This window comes from Lepisosteus oculatus, assembly GCF_040954835.1.
Source record: "Lepisosteus oculatus isolate fLepOcu1 chromosome 22 unlocalized genomic scaffold, fLepOcu1.hap2 SUPER_22_unloc_1, whole genome shotgun sequence".
Taxonomy (NCBI): Eukaryota; Metazoa; Chordata; class Actinopteri; order Semionotiformes; family Lepisosteidae; genus Lepisosteus; species Lepisosteus oculatus.
Window position 1 is genome coordinate 818,556 of NW_027167649.1, and position 18,709 is coordinate 837,264.

Consider the following 18,709-nt stretch of genomic DNA (forward strand, 5'->3'; position numbering starts at 1 on the left):
ATATTCTTCCATAGTTCATGTATTGGATTAGAACACATTGTGGGCTTGAACTACAAGAAAAATTCTGTTCTGTGATACAAGATAAATAAAAACAAAAGCATTTATTTTAATTAGTTTTGTTTAATAAACAACACTTAAGACCTGATTTCATTAGCATATGTGAAAAACATTACAAAATGCAATGCACAAAGTATTGCTTACAGGCCTCTGAGACAGAGCACTATGCTTTTTGACGCATATCTGTGCTTGCTGCAAAAATTACCGTATTTTACTAGAGCTCACATTTTGGCTGCAGATCTGCAGTTGGACCTACAGGTGATTTAAGAAATGACAAATTCTGGATTATGTCTGGATCATGTCTGGATCATGTACTGACCAGGTTCACACTTGGTTAGCTTCAATGGGTTGCCAGTTGTGAGTTGCAGGGTGGTAAGGTTGCTGACAATTATTTGAGAGGTAGTTGTTTTAGCTAATTCATTTTGACTTCCCCTGATATTAATAATGTTTTAATATTAATAATTTCTTTATATATCTGTTTTATATATCTGTTGAAAAGGAAAATTCCCACAGTCCTTTACATCTGAAGATGTCTGGGGACTGATCTCAAATGGCTTCAGTTGGAACATCCATCAAGTAAGAGTTCATTGTTGTTTTACAAAGTCATGTTTCAGAATCATGTACTGTACCTATCTGATAAAATGTCATCAACATTGTGACCTAGCAATTAGCGAAAAAGCTTAATTAGGAAAATGTTGGTCTTCTCTTGTTTCTAGAGACAAATAGTTTTCTATGTTGTCTTAGGAAACCCAACAGGATTCCCCTGGTGTGCAAGATGTGCCTGAAGACATTTGACCAGCTTCCTGCTTACTTGAATAGGGAGTGTATGAAGCGAGCAACACTAGAGGAGATCAGGATGGCCTCTCGTCAGGCCAGGAAGGACTTGATGAATCACCTGAGGAATGGGCAGGTTGTGGAATATGAGAGCATAGAGCTATTGTTCGACAAGGCAAATAGGAATCTGGCTGTGAGACTGTTGGAATGCCAGTGCGCCGCAGCAGGAATCTCTCCCTCCATCTCCATTTATCAATTAGTAATTGTCCCAGTAAATACACAAATCCCCTACAGCAGTAAGACTTTCCTCTCATGTTTCCAGTTTGATTAATAATTCCACTGGCTCTCTTACATACGAAATCATTCTATGATTAGTGTCCTGTATCCCTACAGGACCTCAGTAGTTAAGAGTTATCAGCAGGCTCTCCGGAAGAGAGTGGCCCAGGCTGGACTACAGTATACAGAAAACACGCTCTAGATGCTCCTCTTCTGGCTGGGTTTAAACAGTACCTTGTCCAGTGTCACAGATATAGACAGCTGCAGAGTCCTGGGCCGAGCGCCAGTGACTGCTGGAAGGTGCTGAGGGCTGCAAAGAGAGATGTGGAGTGGATACTGGAGAAGACGCTCACCTCTGAAGACATCACCATGCCTGAGCAGCTTCTTGTGCTGTATTACCTGCAGGCCATTCTCCAGCTGAAGCACCTGCAGCACCCAGGGGTGATAATGAATATGACAGTAAGAATGACAGTCTTGAATATTTCAGTTGTTTGGTCCAATTCTAACAATGACACAGTGATCTGACATTTATAAAGAGACAGAATAACAGTGCTGGTCAGGGCTCATCACTGTCATTTAGGTGGCGCTCCCGTTACTTAGGGCCTTTACAGGGAGACTGGACTGGAGGGAGGGGTGAGGGAGAAGATGCTCTCAGCTCTGTGTTCAGTCAGGGAAATTGAACGTATGGACAACAGACGTGTGAGAGTGGAATTTGATCTCCACCCCAACTTCTCTTCAATAACTCCATATGGAACAAGAGTTAGTGAATGGCAAACATCAGGTTCAAACAGCCTCAGCAGCACTAAATCATGATTCTTGATGACACCTCATGTTATATGTCAGCCCCTTCTCTCCTTCACATTCATCTTTTGCACCTCTCTTCCACACCATCCCCTACTTGTGAGTCCTCATTGGGATCCCAGCTGCCTTGTCCTTACACTGAATGTGCTTTTCAGTGTAAGACATCTGCTTTTGGGTCAATTTAAATTACACGAACTCTCAAATCTTTTTGAGATTATGTGTTACAGTAATTGTTGATTTATTAATTTATTGTTTACAGACAAAGGAGATTTTCATTGTCAGAAGATGGATGATGGCCCAGCATTCCCAGAACAGACACTGGAGTTTCCAGCAGCATTAGACGGGCAACCGCTTGGGAAGAGACATCAACTGAGACTGACTGGACTTCATGAATGACACCAAGAACAGAGCCTACAAGATGAGTTTAGATAACAATTCCTTAATCCTTTTAGTGAAGGTTTCTGAAAAGGCTAAGGACTACAGCAATTATTTTTTTGGCTACAGAGATATTTTAACCTTGTTAAGAAGTTAGACATTTGATAAAAAAAAACATTTTAAATGGCTTATCGTTACAATAATATTTTAAAACTTTAATTACAGTTCAATGAATGCTGTAGACCTAATCTACAATGACTGCATTTTATTTTCATTTTAGCCATAAACTGTTGTAAATAGTTTAATTGAAAAAAATATTAATGATTTTGAAAGTTGATTTTGATTTTGAAATTATCAGCTATAGTGGCTCGTATCTATGACTGAGCTGTGATTTCTGTTTAATAGAGACCTGTCTCTTACAGAAAGGACATTTTTCACTCTTACAGGTGTCACATCCCAGTAGACTCTGTCACATTCCATAAGGATTTACTGCATTGGAGCAGATAAGCAACCTCAGTCTTCTGATAATGTAAAAGCAATTTAAAAGTGCAACAAATGGAGTTCTTGAAGTTGTTCTTACATTGTGTCTTCAACAAAATCATATATGAGCTTCTGCTGTTTTGTAGAGTCCGCCTGCCACTCATCTCCAGCCATGTTGCCAGTAGGACACATGAGAAGCCACAAAGCAGCTGACTGAGGTCCAGAAACACATACAGGCACAACAGAAGCCTATTGTAATGTTTCAACAGCCTCTTGGGAAGAGAGATGGACTGAGACTGATTGCACTTTATGAACAACACAGTTTGGATTCACCCAGAACAGAGCCCACAAGATGATATGATATGATATGATATTATATGATATGACATGATGGATGGATTAATACTGAAGTAAGATGTGAAGACGGGGCTGATTTTAAGTCCTTTCTGCATGAAGATTAGACTTCTAAGGCTGGAGTTTATGGCAGGAAGGGGGTTAACTGATAAGGATTCCAGATGCAGCTAGGAGAGCTAGGGAACCCCTGGAGACTAATCCCTGACCATTTGGCCAAAAAGCTGTAAACTGGTTAAACACGTGACCTCCCCCCTTTACCTTAATAACGAATGACGAATCAGAGCACCAAGGAAGGACTATATAAGCCTAAAGTTTGTACTGGCACTTTAAACAATACTTTGGTTTTGTTGTTTCTTGCATGCAATAAACTCATCTGTTTTACTTCATCTCAGGATCCAAAACCTTATTCTTTCTGTTACAACAATACCCTTATTCATTTATTCCTTTTTTTAATTGTATAATGCTAGCATGCTCAAAGGGGTTGGGTAGCCAGTTAACCTTGGACCCCAAGAGGGTTTTTCTCTCCTTACTAAGGAGTTTTTGGTTCCTCTCCTCTGTTGATTTCTGGTCTTTTCTGTTCTGTATTCACAACATGTATGTTCACTTGCTTTGTTAAGCACCTTGTGCAACCTTGTTATGAAAGGCGCTATATAAAAATAAATTGAATTGAATTGAAGATGAGTCGAGAGAACAATTCCTTAATCCTTTTAGTGAAGTTTTCTGAAGAGGTTAAGGACTGAATATTTTTTCAGCTATTTTATAAGATAATTAAGTTTGATTAAAAACATATTTTCAGAGGTTTATCTTTAAAAGAATGTTTAAAAATGTAAGCTGTCTCTTAAACAAAGGCCACTTTAAAGCGTCTTCAGATAATCAGTTAAGCAACCCAAAACAATTGATGATTGTAAATATGACAAGATTGTCGTGATGTAAAAGCTATAGTAAAGTGTAAAGTATAGATTTGTTGAATTCTTTTGTTTTTGTCTTCAACACCATCATATGCAGATTTTATCATTTATGTTACCTTTTTGTAGCAGCCACCTGCCAGTCAAGATGCCAGGAGGTACATGATATGACCCACGAGTACTTAATGATGCAGAGAAGAGCGCATGGGAAAAAGAAAACGACATTTATCTATTAATACATTCAGAAGTCAGAAGATGGGTGATGGGACAGCATTTCAAGACCAGACACTAAAGGTTAAATTGAAGTTTTAGAAGTGATTCTTTGTGTTTGGCTTCAACACAATAATATGCTCACATGATTAATTTTTACATACTGCCTGATATTCATTACAGTTCAGGGTTCCAAGGAGTACAGGAGCACGCGGCACATCCAAAACGTGGCTAGCTGAAGTACAGCAGACCGTAGGGGAAGAACTCTTGCCCACATTTTTCTGCTCTGAAAAACACTGGATAAAAGTATGTCACAGACTGCTGTTCAGCTGCTGATTTTGTGCAAAACATTGTAAATGAAAGATTGAAATGTCAGCATTCTATGAATTTCAGACATGAGTATGTATAAGATTTGCATGCTAGATTTGAGTATGCTAGATTTGCAACACATGTTTTAATAACTGAAAAATTGTAATATCGCATAATTTGCTTTGGTTTCCTCCAGGGGCTCTGATTTCTACCCATCAATCCAAAGATATATTGATGGGTGGTTAAATGGATTCTGGTCAAATTGGCCCTAGGTGTTTAATGTATCTGTCTGTATTTGCATCTGGCGTCCTTTATGTTTTAGTTTAGTAACAGTAACAGTAACAGCTAAACTAAACGTAACCGCTTGTCAGCAGAAGGAAAGTGAGGATGTTTCAGATTTTACAAAAAGGTTTATTACTTTATAGATAGTATACTTGGGGTTAGCCAATGAAAAGGAAGTGAATGAAGATACTTCCACAGTAATTAAACAAATTTACTTGAGTGGGTTAAAACCTGATGTTGCCAAGAATGTAGAACTATGCTTTCCTGATATTACGGAGAGTGGAGACAGATTTGATTTCATAACCTGCGAATAACCTGGGTAAATAGTTTTGCTTTTCGTCTGAGTGTACCTCAAATGTATTAGAATGGAACTAACCATATGCTCCCCACTATAATCGCAGTTTTTGGCCATCCTCTTTTAAGGTAAGAACGACTATGTAGTACTTACATACCAGACAATTTTGAACACATCACAGACTCAGCACAGCGCATCCATGATGAAGGACAAAAATATCACGACTATAATCCTGATGATTTGGGAGTGGGAAAGTGGCTGTAGTCTGTGTTCAGAGCCTGGGCATGATCACTGGTACAATATTTCTTTATTGGCCTAATACTACTAATGTTTTTTATTTTATGTATTCACTTAAAGCTGTATGCAAAAAGGTAACTAGCTCTGTTAGCTAGTCTCATTGTTTAGAACATAGTCGTGTGAAAACAAATATGTTCTAAAGGAGGGACTGAAGGAATGTTATAAAATGTATAAAAGCTAAAAAAAACTGCTTGTCTTTTAGCTTCCGAATTGCTTATAACCCTGACATACTGTATGGAAACATCGGTGGAAAAATACAGCTCATGTCTTAAATGTAGTAAAAAGGGAAAGCGAATGTCTTGTTTTGCGAATGTAAGCAATAACGAAAGTCTTAATAAGGAGTTGTTTTTCTGTACCCGATCTTGACTAAAAAACTAATGGTTCATTTTAGGGATTAGGTAATCTATGTTAAAGGTAGGAAGTTTGTTTGTCACTGTGTATAAAAAGCGCTGAGCAACCTCTTTCGGAGAGACTAGCTTTTGCAAGCAGCTGTCCCATGTGTACATGAATAAATAGCTCTTCTCTTACCAACATTATAATTCTGTCCATTTTAATTTTTCTACATTATAGGACACTTATTTTAGTGCAGGGCTGATTTTGAGCTGAACGGTGGGGTTAATGGGCATTAAATGAAAGCTCTGAGTCTCTTCTTTCATGTGCATTTGGTTTTAAGCTTGTAGTATGCAGAGTTTCGGAAGTATTAATAAAACAGGCCATCAATTTATCAATATTCAAAAATATTGGATACAAATTTCTATGGAGGTGGACATGATGCTGAGTTTTTAAACTGGGGATAATAGACATTAAAATGAAAGCTCCAAGTCTCTGCTTTCACGTGCATTTGGTTTTATGCTTGTGTGCACCGTTTTGGAGATATGAATGAAACAATGCCATCCATTTTGTGAATATTGAAAAATAGGGGACACATATTTTAGGGAGTGCAGGGCTGATGCTGAGCTGAACTGTGGGGTTAATAGGCATTAAATGGAAGATCTTAGTCTCTTCTTTGACATGCACTGGATTGGAGACAAGATCTTTAGAACCACGATACTGAACATCGGAACCCCCCAGGGCTATGTACTCAGCCCACTCCTGTTCACGGTGATGACTCATGACTGCACTGCTAAGCACGGTGCAAATTACACCATCAAGTTTGCTGATGACAAGAAAGTGGTGGGCCTAATTAGTAACAATGATGAGGCATCATACAGAAAGGAGGTGGAGCAACTAGCAGATTGGTGCATCAACAACAATCTGTCTCTGAATGTCGATAAGAAAAAAGAGATGATAATTAACTGCAGGAAGGCCCACTGCACATTAATAAGTTCCCTTTGGAGACAGCTAGAAGTACTAAGTTGCTTGCTTTGCATATCACAGATGACCTCACCTGGACCATCAACACCACCTCCCTAGCAAGAAAAAAGCACAACAACGTCTCTGCGGTGACTGAGAAGGGCAAACCTTCCCCCCCATACTATCGAGGGATCAAACATTTATTTCACTAGTTTGCTTTTACTGTGTAAATAATATACTAACATCATTTACTAACTATCCTGCCAGAATAATGGAATATGACTAACTGCAACTTAAGTGTGAGCTGGCTATGCGCCTGGAACATGAAGAGCAGAGCCAGCTTCGGGCAGCCTGGCCAGAACTGAGAGTGCCTGATATCTCCTTAAGTCATGATTAACAAATTCTAGAAGTACATAATGTCTGCTTTAACAATAATTAAAGGAACCCAAGAATGTTCTTACAATTCTTATAGTTTATCAGGCGCAGCCTTGGCTTTACACCATATATGGCATGGAACTGTACTGAAACTGTTCTGGGTGGGTTATCTGTTTGTGATTTTGTATAAAACATGTCCTTTTGTATCAATAAGTTGAGTCATGGCTTCATCGGCTTTGGCTACCATATGCAAATGTAATAATGGTAATGGTAATGGTAATCCCTGGATTGTGTCTCTTTTGTTGGAGACAACAAAACACGCTTCTCTGTTCAGTCTAAAATTTGTATCCATATTCTCTCTCCCCAAAGTAACTAGTGTTTCAAAAAATTGACAGAAATGTTCACAACTCATCAAAACATGCTTCTCTGTTCATTCTAACATTTATATGCATATTCTGTCTCCCCAAACGAACTAGTATTTCAAAAAGTTCATCCACTTTCAGAATTTGACAGAAATGTTCACAACTCATCAAAACACGCTTGTCTGTTTGATCTAACTATTATATGCATATTCTGTCTAATTTGTAAAGTCTAAAGTGTGGTCGACAGCTCTTTTAAGAAATGGTAAATTCTGGATCATGTCAAAGGAGCAGGAAAAGTGGATTTAGTGACGTGTTTAACAGTGATTCTGTGTCTCCAGCTTCATCACAGTGATATTAGTTTATGCTCCTGTGATTTAGTGGTACATACCCAGGACAATAATCAGGACTGGAGCTAATTTTGTGAAGTACAGCAACCCACAGGATCACAAGCATAGACCCACTTGCACTGCATCTCTTTCAACAACCAACATATACAGGTGTGTAGCAGCATAGTACTGCTTACAGGTCTCGCTGGGAGTCTGAACGCTGTCCCCATTGACAGAAACCTGTGCTTGCTGCCCAAAATTACCATATTTTAATAGAGCTTACATTTTTGCTGCGGATCTGCAGTCGGGCCGACAGATCTTTTAAGAAATGAAAAATTCTGGATAATGTCAAAGGATCAGGCAAAGTGTATTTAGTGAAGTGTTTGCAGTGATCCTTTGGCTCTGTCCTCAATACTATGTGATTGATATATTTTATCAAATATATTTTGTGGGTATTTGTCCCAGGTATTAAGTGTCTCCAAGTTTTTTTTTTTATGGAGAAGGACAAGCTTTGGAGCATCTTCTCAGTAAAATATGAGATTTATTAGAGAGAGTGAATTGCCTCTCTTTCCTGCAGTCTGAGAACAGCAGGGGTCTCTCTCAGGTCACACCCTGACTCCCTAACATCCTGACTCTGAATGTTTCTCTGTGGACTTTTCAGAAAGTGAAAGTACTAAAACTAACCTCCAACCGGATCTTAGATTCCATGAGACACCTTTATCTGCCTTTAGAACAACAGAGAAACCAAACAAAAAAACCCAAATGTAGAAATTGAGAGGGAGTATTTTAATACTAAGACAGTAGCAAGATGGTTGGCTCAGGATTTCAGTGTTGAGCTTACAGGAAAGCCCAGATGCTTCACTGCTGAGATACAGGTAAGCTTGCATGAACAGGAAATCAAACTGGAAAGTTTATACAACAAGACTAATGAATAACTGAACAAAGAGACATGCTTACTGAAGAACTAGACTCTGCCCTGCAAGAAATCAGAGATCTCAAGCAGAGCATGCGTGTCTCAGGTAGGGGCCAAGGGTAGAAGGGCATTCAGGAAGCCTGGGCTCAGAGTGTCTCTAGAGGAGGATCTCCCAGTGGATCAGAATAAGCCATATACAGGATGCTCAGGTGTATCCATCCTGTCCTTGATCCATTTTGTAGGTAAGACAGCAGATTTAACCTCCACTAATTTAGACAGCTAGCAAGAAAGAAATACTTGATCTGACAATACCTGGTTGTAATGTCAAGACCTATATTGAGGAGCTGAAGGAAATGTTCCAGTTCGTGCCTGAAGCTATGGAACTCGAAAGTTATTTTAGTGAGAAAAACTACCAGCAGGGCAGTACATGAGTAGATGGCAAGGCAGGGACCATAGATCCGTAACAGCTTTGATGTCAAGCTAAGATATAGGAATATTCTATTCATATTGATCACGTATTGGCTTTTGCTGTTTTCCAGCATAAGATTGCAATCATGCTGTCAAGGGAATCCTAAACCAGAAGGTGTTATGAGCAGGCTTGAGCAATGAGAGATAATGGTCATGCATACAGTCCAACCATGTGCTCCAGATGAGCGCTCTGTGCAGGGTCAAGTAGGCCCCGCTACCACACCATCCCCAGAGGAGTTCACAGAGCAGGTTTAAGAACAACTAGAAAAGACAGACACACTTGAAACAGAGGGGCACCCTTTCAGACACCTTATCTGGCCAACATGTGAATCCAGTGGGAGACAGGAACACAGCTTTTCAATAATGCTGAGGAGTCAGCAGAGGACCTGAAGAAAGAGGATATAACATCGATGCAGTTCGGAGAGGATAAAAATGAACAGATAAATTTCACCCACAGCAGATATAAACCAAGAAACATTGTAAAATCACTGGATACTTTTTGTTGCATATCAGTCATATTTGGGAACTATAATAGATCAGAATTTTAATACGATTACAGATGGCATTTCCGCTTGTTTTATATATATGATATATAAAGACCTGTTGTTAGACAGTGACTTTGCAAACTGATCAAGAAGGTGGAGCTTCATTCTTGGCAGAGATAGAAGGAGCTAATTCACCTCGTGTCAGCAAGGGGCCCACACAGGACACGGGAACTTCCCCTCCATTCCTGGGAAGGAACCGGATCACCGTTTGACCCCTTCGGTGGAAGTCATTCTTTTTGAAATTTTATTTTTGTTTACTGTTCATGTTGTATGGATTTATATGTTCAAGTTGCCAGCATATACATCACACCATTATATGCTGGTTGTGTATGGAAATTTTAAAGTAGCGGTATTTAATGTTAAATACTCAGCATACTCCAGAATAGAGGACTTTTCATGTTTAATAGTAATAGGCATGAGGTGGAAGAATGTATAACATGCTATGAAGTAGAGCCAAAGGCAGAAGGCTTCATAAACAGCAAGCCTCCAACACAATCTTTAAGGTAAAAGACCCCCAGATAAAAGACCCCACACTCAGCATACTCCAGAATAGATTATTTCATGTTTAATAGTGATAGACATGAGGTGGAAGAATGTATAATTTTTACACCAAGATAGTAGACCTAGAAATACAGTTTAGAGAATGAATAAGAAATCAAGTCATATTTAGAGAACGATAATAACGAAGAAGTGAGCCCTGCTATACTTTGGGATACTTTGGGATACTTTGGGATCACCTGTAGGTCTGACTGCAGATCTGCAGCCAAAATGTAAGCTATAGTAAAATACGGTAAGTTTTGCAGGAAGCACAGGTATGTGTCAAAAAGCATAGTACTCTGTCTCAAAGGCCTTTAAGCAATACTTTGTTCATTGCATTTTGCAATGTTTTTCACGTATGTTAATGAAATCAGATCTTAAGTGTTGTTTATAAAACAAAACTAATTAAAATAAATGCTTTTGTTCTTATTTATCTTGTATCACAGAACAGAAATGTTATTGTTGCTCAAGCCCACAATGTGTTCTAATGCAAAACATGAACTAAGGCGGATTATAATGGGAATTGTTTTCCTCATAAAAATGTATTCCTTTCATTTCATTTTATTTTTTCAAAGAAACTTACGTTACTATGATATTTCCATTGAACTTGGGGAAAAAAAATCTTGCACTGCTGAATGCAGAATTTAAATCTATAACATTAAAATCACCTATTAGAGTATTGAATTAAAAACCTGCCCTCAAAGTAAGACATTACAAACAATGACCACAAGGTGAAGTTATTGACCTTCCATGTTAAGAAGGGCAAAGCTGTGTTAAGGAAAAAAGGAATAGAAATGCATTGAATTTGAAAAAAAAATATTTATTTTTTTCTAAATTAAAAAGCAAAACAGTAATGCTGTAGTGCGGGTTTGCTGTTACCTTGGTGCTATTATGTGCTATAGTTTGCAAGAGCTGCTTATGTTTTGGCCGTATGGAACTCTGAAGCACTCTGGAGTATGGAGTATTGCGCCCTTTGAGACACACCTGTGCATGTTGCACAAATTATCATTGCATTGTGCATTAGGGACTAAATATACTAAAAGTATGATTTTAAAATGTTTTTATTTCACTTATTTTAATTAAATAAATTATTCCATGTTTTAAAAAACAAATCTAATTAAAATACATGCTTTTGTTTTTATTTATCTTGTACCATAGAACAGGAAAAGCTTTGTAGTTCAAGCCCACAAAGTGTCCTAATGATGCAACACATGATATAAGGAAGATTATTACGGGAATATCAACATTGTTTTCCTCATAAAAATGCATTCCTTTTATTTTATTTCATTTTTTAAATAAACTCACATTATGTATAGTAGTAGCCTTCAATTTTTTACAAAAAATCTAGTACTGCTGAATGAACAATTCAAATAAATAAAAATAAAATCACCAAATGATCTAAGGACGATTATCATGGGAATATCAACATTGTTTTCCTCATAAAAATGCATTCCTTTCATTTCATTTTAATTTTTTATATAAACTCACATTACATATAGTAGTAGCCTTCAATTTTAAAAATTCTAGCACTGCTGAATGAACAATTCAAATAAATAAAAATAAAATCACCAAACAGTGAATTGAAATAAATACGTTTCCTCAAAATAAGACATTACAAACAATGACCACAAGGTGTAGATATTGTCCTTACAAGTTAGGAAAGGCAAATCCAAGGAAAGGTAAAAGGAATAGAAATGCATTACATTTTTAAAAATACAGTTTTTTTTTTCTAAATGAAAAAGCAAAACAGTTATGTTGTAGTGTGGTTTCGCTGTTACCTTTGTGCTATTAGCTAAACAGGTGTGAGCCTGGTTAGTACCCAGATGAGAGACCTCCTAGGAAAAACTATGGTTGCTGCTGGAAGAGGTGTTAGTAGGGACCAGCTGGGAGCGCTCACCCGGAGGTCCATGTGGGTCCTAATGCCCCAGTATAGTGACGGGGACACTATACTGTAAACAGGCGCCGTCCTTCAGATGAGACATAAAACCGAGGTCCTGACTCTGTGGTCATTAAAAATCCCAGGGCGTTTCTCGAAAAGAGTAGGGGTGTAACCCCGGCATCCTGGCCAAAGTTCCATTTGGCCCTTACCAATCATGGCCTCCTAATAATCCCCATCTATGAATTGGCTTTATCACTCTGCTCTCCTCCCCACCGATAGCTGATGTGTGATGAGCATTCTGGCACACTATGGCTGCCGTCGCATCATCCAGGTGGATGCTGCACATTGGTGGTGGTGGAGGGGAATCCCTGTTACCTGTAAAGCGCTTTGAGTGGAGTGTCCAGAAAAGTGCTATATGAGTATAAGCAATTATTAATTGTAAGCAATACTTTGTTCATTGCATAATGCAATGCTTTTCAGATATGTTAATGAAATCAGATCTTAAGTGTTGTTTATGAAACAAAACTAAATAAAATTAATGCTTTTGTTATTATTTATCATGTATCACAGAACAGAAAAATCACTGTAGCTCAAGCCCACAAAGTGTTCTAATGCAATACAGAAACTAAGAAAGATTATCATGGGAATGTCAGTATAGGTTTCCTCATAAAAATGTATTCCTTTCATTTCATTTAATATTTTTAAGGAAACTTACATTACTATGAAAATTCTATTGAACTTGGATAAAAAATCTTGCACCGCTGAATGCAGAATTCAAATCTATTACATTAAAATCACCTATTAGAGAATTGAAATGAAAACCTGCCCTGAAAGTAAGACATTACCAACAATGACCACAAGGGAGAGATATTGTCCTCCATGTTAAGAATGGCAAAGCTGAGATAAGGTAAAAGCAGTAGAAATGCATTGAATTTTAAAAAAATAGTTTTTATTTTCTAAATGAAAAAGCCAAAAAGTTATGCTGTAGTGCGGTATCACTGTTAACTTTGTGCTACTATGTGCTCTACTATGCAAGAGCTGCTTATGTTTTGGCACTATGGAACTCCAAAGCACTCTGGAATAAGGAGCACTGTGCCCTTTGAGACACACCTATGAATGTTGCACAAATTATCATTGCATTGTGCATTAGGGACTAAATATACTAAAAGTATTATTTTAAATGTTTTTATTTCACTTATGTTAATTAAATAAATTATTACATGTTTTAAAAAACTAATCTAATTAAAATACATACTTTTGTTTTTATTTACCTTGTATCATAGAACAGGAAAATCTTTTTAGTTCAAGCCCACAAAGTGTCCTAATGATGAAATGCATGATCTAAGGAAGATTATCATGGGAATATCAACATTGTTTTCCTCATAAAAATGCATTCATTTAATTTCATTTTAATTTTTTATATAAACTCACATTACATATAGTAGTAGCCTTCAATTTAAAAAAAATCTAGCACTGCTGAATGAACAATTCAAATAAATAAAAATAAAATCACCAAACAGATAATTGAAATAAAAAAGTTTCCTCAAAATAAGACATTACTAACAATGACCACAAGGTGGAGATATTAACATTACAAGTTAGGAAAAGCAGAACTGAGAAAAGGTAAAAGGAATTGAAATGCATTGAATTTTGAAAAAATACAGTATTATTTTCTAAATGAAAAAGCGATGATATATGATATGCTATGATATATTCTATATATTCTAAGAGCTGCTTAGACAGTATGTTTAGACAGTATGGAACTCTGAAGCACTCTGGAGTGTGGAACTCTGTTCTGTTGATATTGCCTGTGATTAATATCTGGGACAAATACCCACATATGACATAAAATATATCAATCACATAGTATTGAGGGCAGAGCCACAGGATCACTGCAAACACATCACTGCAAACACATCACATCACTGCAAACACATCACTGAATACACTTTTCCTGCTCATTTGACATTATCCAGAATTTGTCATTTCTTAAAAGACCTGTCAGCCAGACTGCAGATCTAGATCCAAAATGTAAGCTCTAGTAAAATATGATAATTTTGGCAGCAAGCACAGGTTTCTGTCAATGGGGACAGCGCACCATCTCCGAGACCTGTAAGCAGTACTATAATGCTACATAACTGTACAGTATATGTTGGTTTTTGAAGGAGATGCAGTGTAGTGGCTCTACCTTTGTGATCCTGTGGGTTGATGTACTTCACAACACTATCTCTGGCCTGTCTGGAGCTAAATTCTGATCCTGATTATTGCCCCGGGCATGTACCAATAAATCACAGGAGTGATATATATATCACTAGTACACAGTATATAAGCTGGAGATACAGGACAACTGCTGTTACGTCCCAGTGTGTGGTCCATGTGTGTTTTGTTGCTATCTTCCACACTTCCTGACCTTGATTGTTCTTCCTCTCCCATTGGTCCATCATTACATCATTGTTTCAGTCTGACATCATCTTCAATTAACTCTCAGCCAATCAGAACACAGATAATTCAGTATATTAGTTGGAGGTTTTCAGATCGAAGGGGCCTTTTGTTTGACCTCGGTCCTGCTTGACTTTTCTTTGGTATAGCTTCGACCTTTGTTGGTTTGTGTTTTCCTTGTACTTTCGTTTGTTTGTGTTTATTGTTTATTTTGCCATTACTGTAATCTTCCGCAGCTGGCGATCAATTGATCACCCAAGGTTTGCAAATTCTGTTCTGTCCTCCTTATCTTGTTTCTCTTCCTCTGACCCTCTAGAGAACAAATCAACAGACTGCTCAAGCCAAACTGCCCCACCACATTACCTGCCTCATCACAACTTTGCAACACATCCTTAGATTTCTTTAGTTCTAAGATCAACATCATCCGGCATCACATTCTCTCCACTACGCATATCATTTTCATACCTCCTCCCTCCTCATCCAACTTCTCTGGTTCCCTTCTCTGCAGCTTCTCTCTTCTTGACTCAGCATCCCTCAATAAACTAGTTACATGCATGAAACCCACCACATATATTTTAGATCCCATTCCCACCACTTTATTTCAGTCCTGTTTCTCTTCTCTCTGTCCCATTGTCCTCAATATTATACATGAATCCATGAGCACTGGCATTGTACCAACGGTCCTCAAAACTGCTGCCATTACGCCCATGCCAAAAAAGCCTAACATGGCTCTCGACAATCTTAACAATTTTCACCCCATCTCCAACTTACCCTTTCTTGCTAAAATTCTAGAACGTGCTGTCACACTTCAGTTACATAACCATGACAAACAACCTTTTTGAATCCCTCCAATCTGGCTTCCATCAACTTCACAGCCCAGAAACTGCCCTGGTCAAAGTCACCAATGATCTTCTAATAGCTTCTGATTCTGGTTCTTTTTCTATACTCATCCTTCTTGATCTCAGTGCTGCTTTTGACACGGTTGACCATAACACCTTACGTGTTTGGAGTTGCTGACATTGCTCTCAAATGGTTCAAATCTTACCTCACTGATCGCTGTCACTTTGTCTCTCTTAATGAGTACAGGTCTGAAATTGGTCTTGTTAAGTCTGGTGTTCCTCAGGTCTCAATACTGGGTCCCTTGCTCTTCAGCATTTACATGTTCCCACTTGGTCAGCTTTTAAGATCACATACCAAACCTGACACAGATGTGGCTGTCTCTATCCTATCTAATTGCATCTCTGACATAAAAATTTGGATGACTCAAAACTTCCTTCATCTTAACTGCGATAAGACTGAAGTCATGCTTATTGGCACTCCCCGTCAACTTCGTAAAGCCAGTCCTGTAACCCTATCTGTAGATGGCTCTGTACTCTGTAGCTTCAATCAAAATTAAAAAACCTTGGGGTTATATTCGATTCTGGCTTAACACTCGACCCACATGTGCAGCATACTGTCAAAACATCTTTTTTTCACCTTAGAAATATTGCTAGACTACACCCTATGCTATCATTAACTGTGGCTGAAAAGCTGATCAACACATATGTATTCTCTCGAATTGACTACTGTAATGCTCTACTTGCTGGGGTATCTAAATAGACTCTGAACAAACTGCAGTATGTCCAAAATTCAGCAGCCAGAATCCTGAACAGGTCTAGTGCAAGTGTTCACATTACTCCTATCCTGGAGTACTTGCACTGGCTTCCGGTCAAATTCCGTGTAGACTTTAAAATCCTCATGCTCATCTATAAGGCTCTGCATGGCTTGGCACCTAAGTACCTGTCTGAACTATTATCGCCCTACTCCCCACCTCGCAACCTTCACTCTTCTAATTCTGCTCTCCTTACTGTCCCCCAAGCCCGTCTACATTGTGTGGGTGACAGGGCCTTTTCCTGTTATGCCCCAAGCTCTGGAACTCTCTCCCCAAGGATATCAGAGAGTCACCTTCTCTAAACTCCTTCAAATCCAGACTCAAAACCCTCTTCTTCAGAAAAGCCTTTACTTAACTGGTTCCATTCTTCACCCCTCTCCTTTTCTTAGTACCAGCATCCATATCTCCTCTGTATATTGTAAATGTGTTTTATATTGTGTATTCTTTTTATTTATTGTTGTTGTCATCCTGTTAAGCGCTTTGAGAAGCCACCTTTAAAGGCGCTATATAAAACAAAGTTTATTATTATTATTATTAATATTGTTATTATTTCCTTGCCCTAATGTGTTATCAACCTCTGTGTTCTTTTGTACCCTGTTCCTGTTGTCTACTCTCATTTTCCGGGCTCATCCGGGAGATCAAATCCCAGTGTTAAGGATTTCTTTTTTGGTTGCAGAATTTTGGTGTTTGTACTTTTGTGCATTTTGGGACTGGTTAGCGTTATCGGGTATTTGTTTAGGAATAAGGACTGCTATAGGATTCTGATTTGTGGATTGTGTTTTTGGCAAGGTAGTTATGGTTACTTTTGATTTGTGAACGTTTCTGGAGGAGCCTTCCTTTGAGCAGCTGGAGAGGTGTAGGAAGGATGAATTGCTCCAAATTGCTGATCACTTCCAGATTCAGGTATCGACGCAAGCTCTTAAAAGGAACATCAAGAGAGCTGTTATTGATAAATTGGTGGAATTAGAAGTCTCTGCACTAGCGAGCAACGATGCCAGTCCTCCTGGGGCTGGTGCTAAATCTGCTATGGCTAGGGAAGAACACATTGAGGTGAGGGTGGAGACTAAAGACTTAACGGAGGCAGACGTCAAGGCCACATTACCTCTCTTTGAACCGTTCTCTCCGGTCTCCACTGGGTCAAAAAATGAGATTCGCCTGAAAGTTCATCTGGCCTGCTTGCAAATAGAGGTGCAGGAAAAAGCCCAGGCACGCCAAGTACAATTTGAGTTGCGCCTTTGTATCGAAATGAAAAATGAAAGCTCCGATTCTTTGCTACAAGCTACTGTACAAGCATTTACTTTTTAAGCTTGTAGTATGCACTGTTTGGGAGATAATAATGAAACCAGGCCATGCATTTTGTCAATATTAAAAATAGGGAACACTTATTTTAGGAAGTGCAGGGCTGATGCTGATCTGAACAGAGCGGTAATTGGGCATTGCATGAAGGCTCTGAATCTCTGCTTTCAAATGCTCTTACAAATGCTGTAATATGCACCATTTCTGAGATATTAATGAAATACGCCATCCATTTTGTCAATATTCAAAAACATTGGCCACGCATTTTTATGGATGCAGACATGATGCTGAGTATAAAACTGGGGATAACAGACATTAAATGAACGCTCTTATTCTCTGCTTTCACGTGCATTTAGTTTTAAGCTTGTAGTATGCAGCAGGTCTTCAAGGTGAACAGCCTCTGGCATGTTAGAACAATGTAGGTAAAGTCAGTCAGCAAGTCAGATCCATAACTTTGGGATAAGGATTGGATCTAAGGGCTGGGTCAGTCGTGTTGGGTTGGGAAGCAGACACATGCCAGGCCCGTCCCATGGATTTCCCCAGCTGCGGAGCTGGGCCCAGAGGGGGGAGGGGAAGGCTGGCGGACGGCCTTGGCCAGTGTTTAGCAGCTGGTTTAGAACTGGTGAGGACCAGGGGAATTTGAGTGTTTAATTAAAACAAAGCATCGTGAAGGCCAGGGGTGGGTGTCAACACGATGTGATTTCTGCCTAGTGCTCTGAATGTCAAAGTGAAGAAATTCAATGAAGCGTGGCTAAACGATGGGAGTAACTACAGATGCAGCCATTCAAAACGTGTGGAGTATTTTGCGGTACACCGCGGTGGGAGTGATGCAGTTTCACGCTGTGCATCGCGTCATTTGACATCATGCCAGAAAGTATCTGGAATCACCTTGTAAAACCGAGCCAATAAAGCTTAACCTCTCATGTACAGCATTTGAGCTTTTAAATTTAAACAGTGTATTACAGCATGTTAATCATCAGTCATTAAAAAGTGGGTATATTTTATGAAAGCAAGATTGCTCAGTTGGACAAAAGTACACAACCTACCTTTATCATAAATATTTTAATTATGCAGAAATATTTTATGCATCAAAGCCTTTACCGAATGTATTACTAATAGTATTAATAATGAATGACTTTTGACAAGCTGTAAACTCAAAGTATTACGTTGGTCCACATTCTTTCTAACCGTCATTTTAAACGAAAATACT

At 38.5% G+C, this 18,709-nt stretch overlaps 1 long non-coding RNA gene across 1 annotated transcript; it reads left to right on the forward strand.

Moving 5' to 3' along the window:
• The first annotated feature begins 555 nt into the window (after window positions 1-555).
• On the forward strand, window positions 556-2,398 carry LOC138225631 (uncharacterized). The gene is made up of 3 exons (XR_011184104.1): window positions 556-633; window positions 802-1,566; window positions 2,168-2,398. It is a non-coding gene; the product is annotated as an uncharacterized lncRNA (long non-coding RNA).
• The last annotated feature ends 16,311 nt before the right edge of the window (window positions 2,399-18,709 follow it).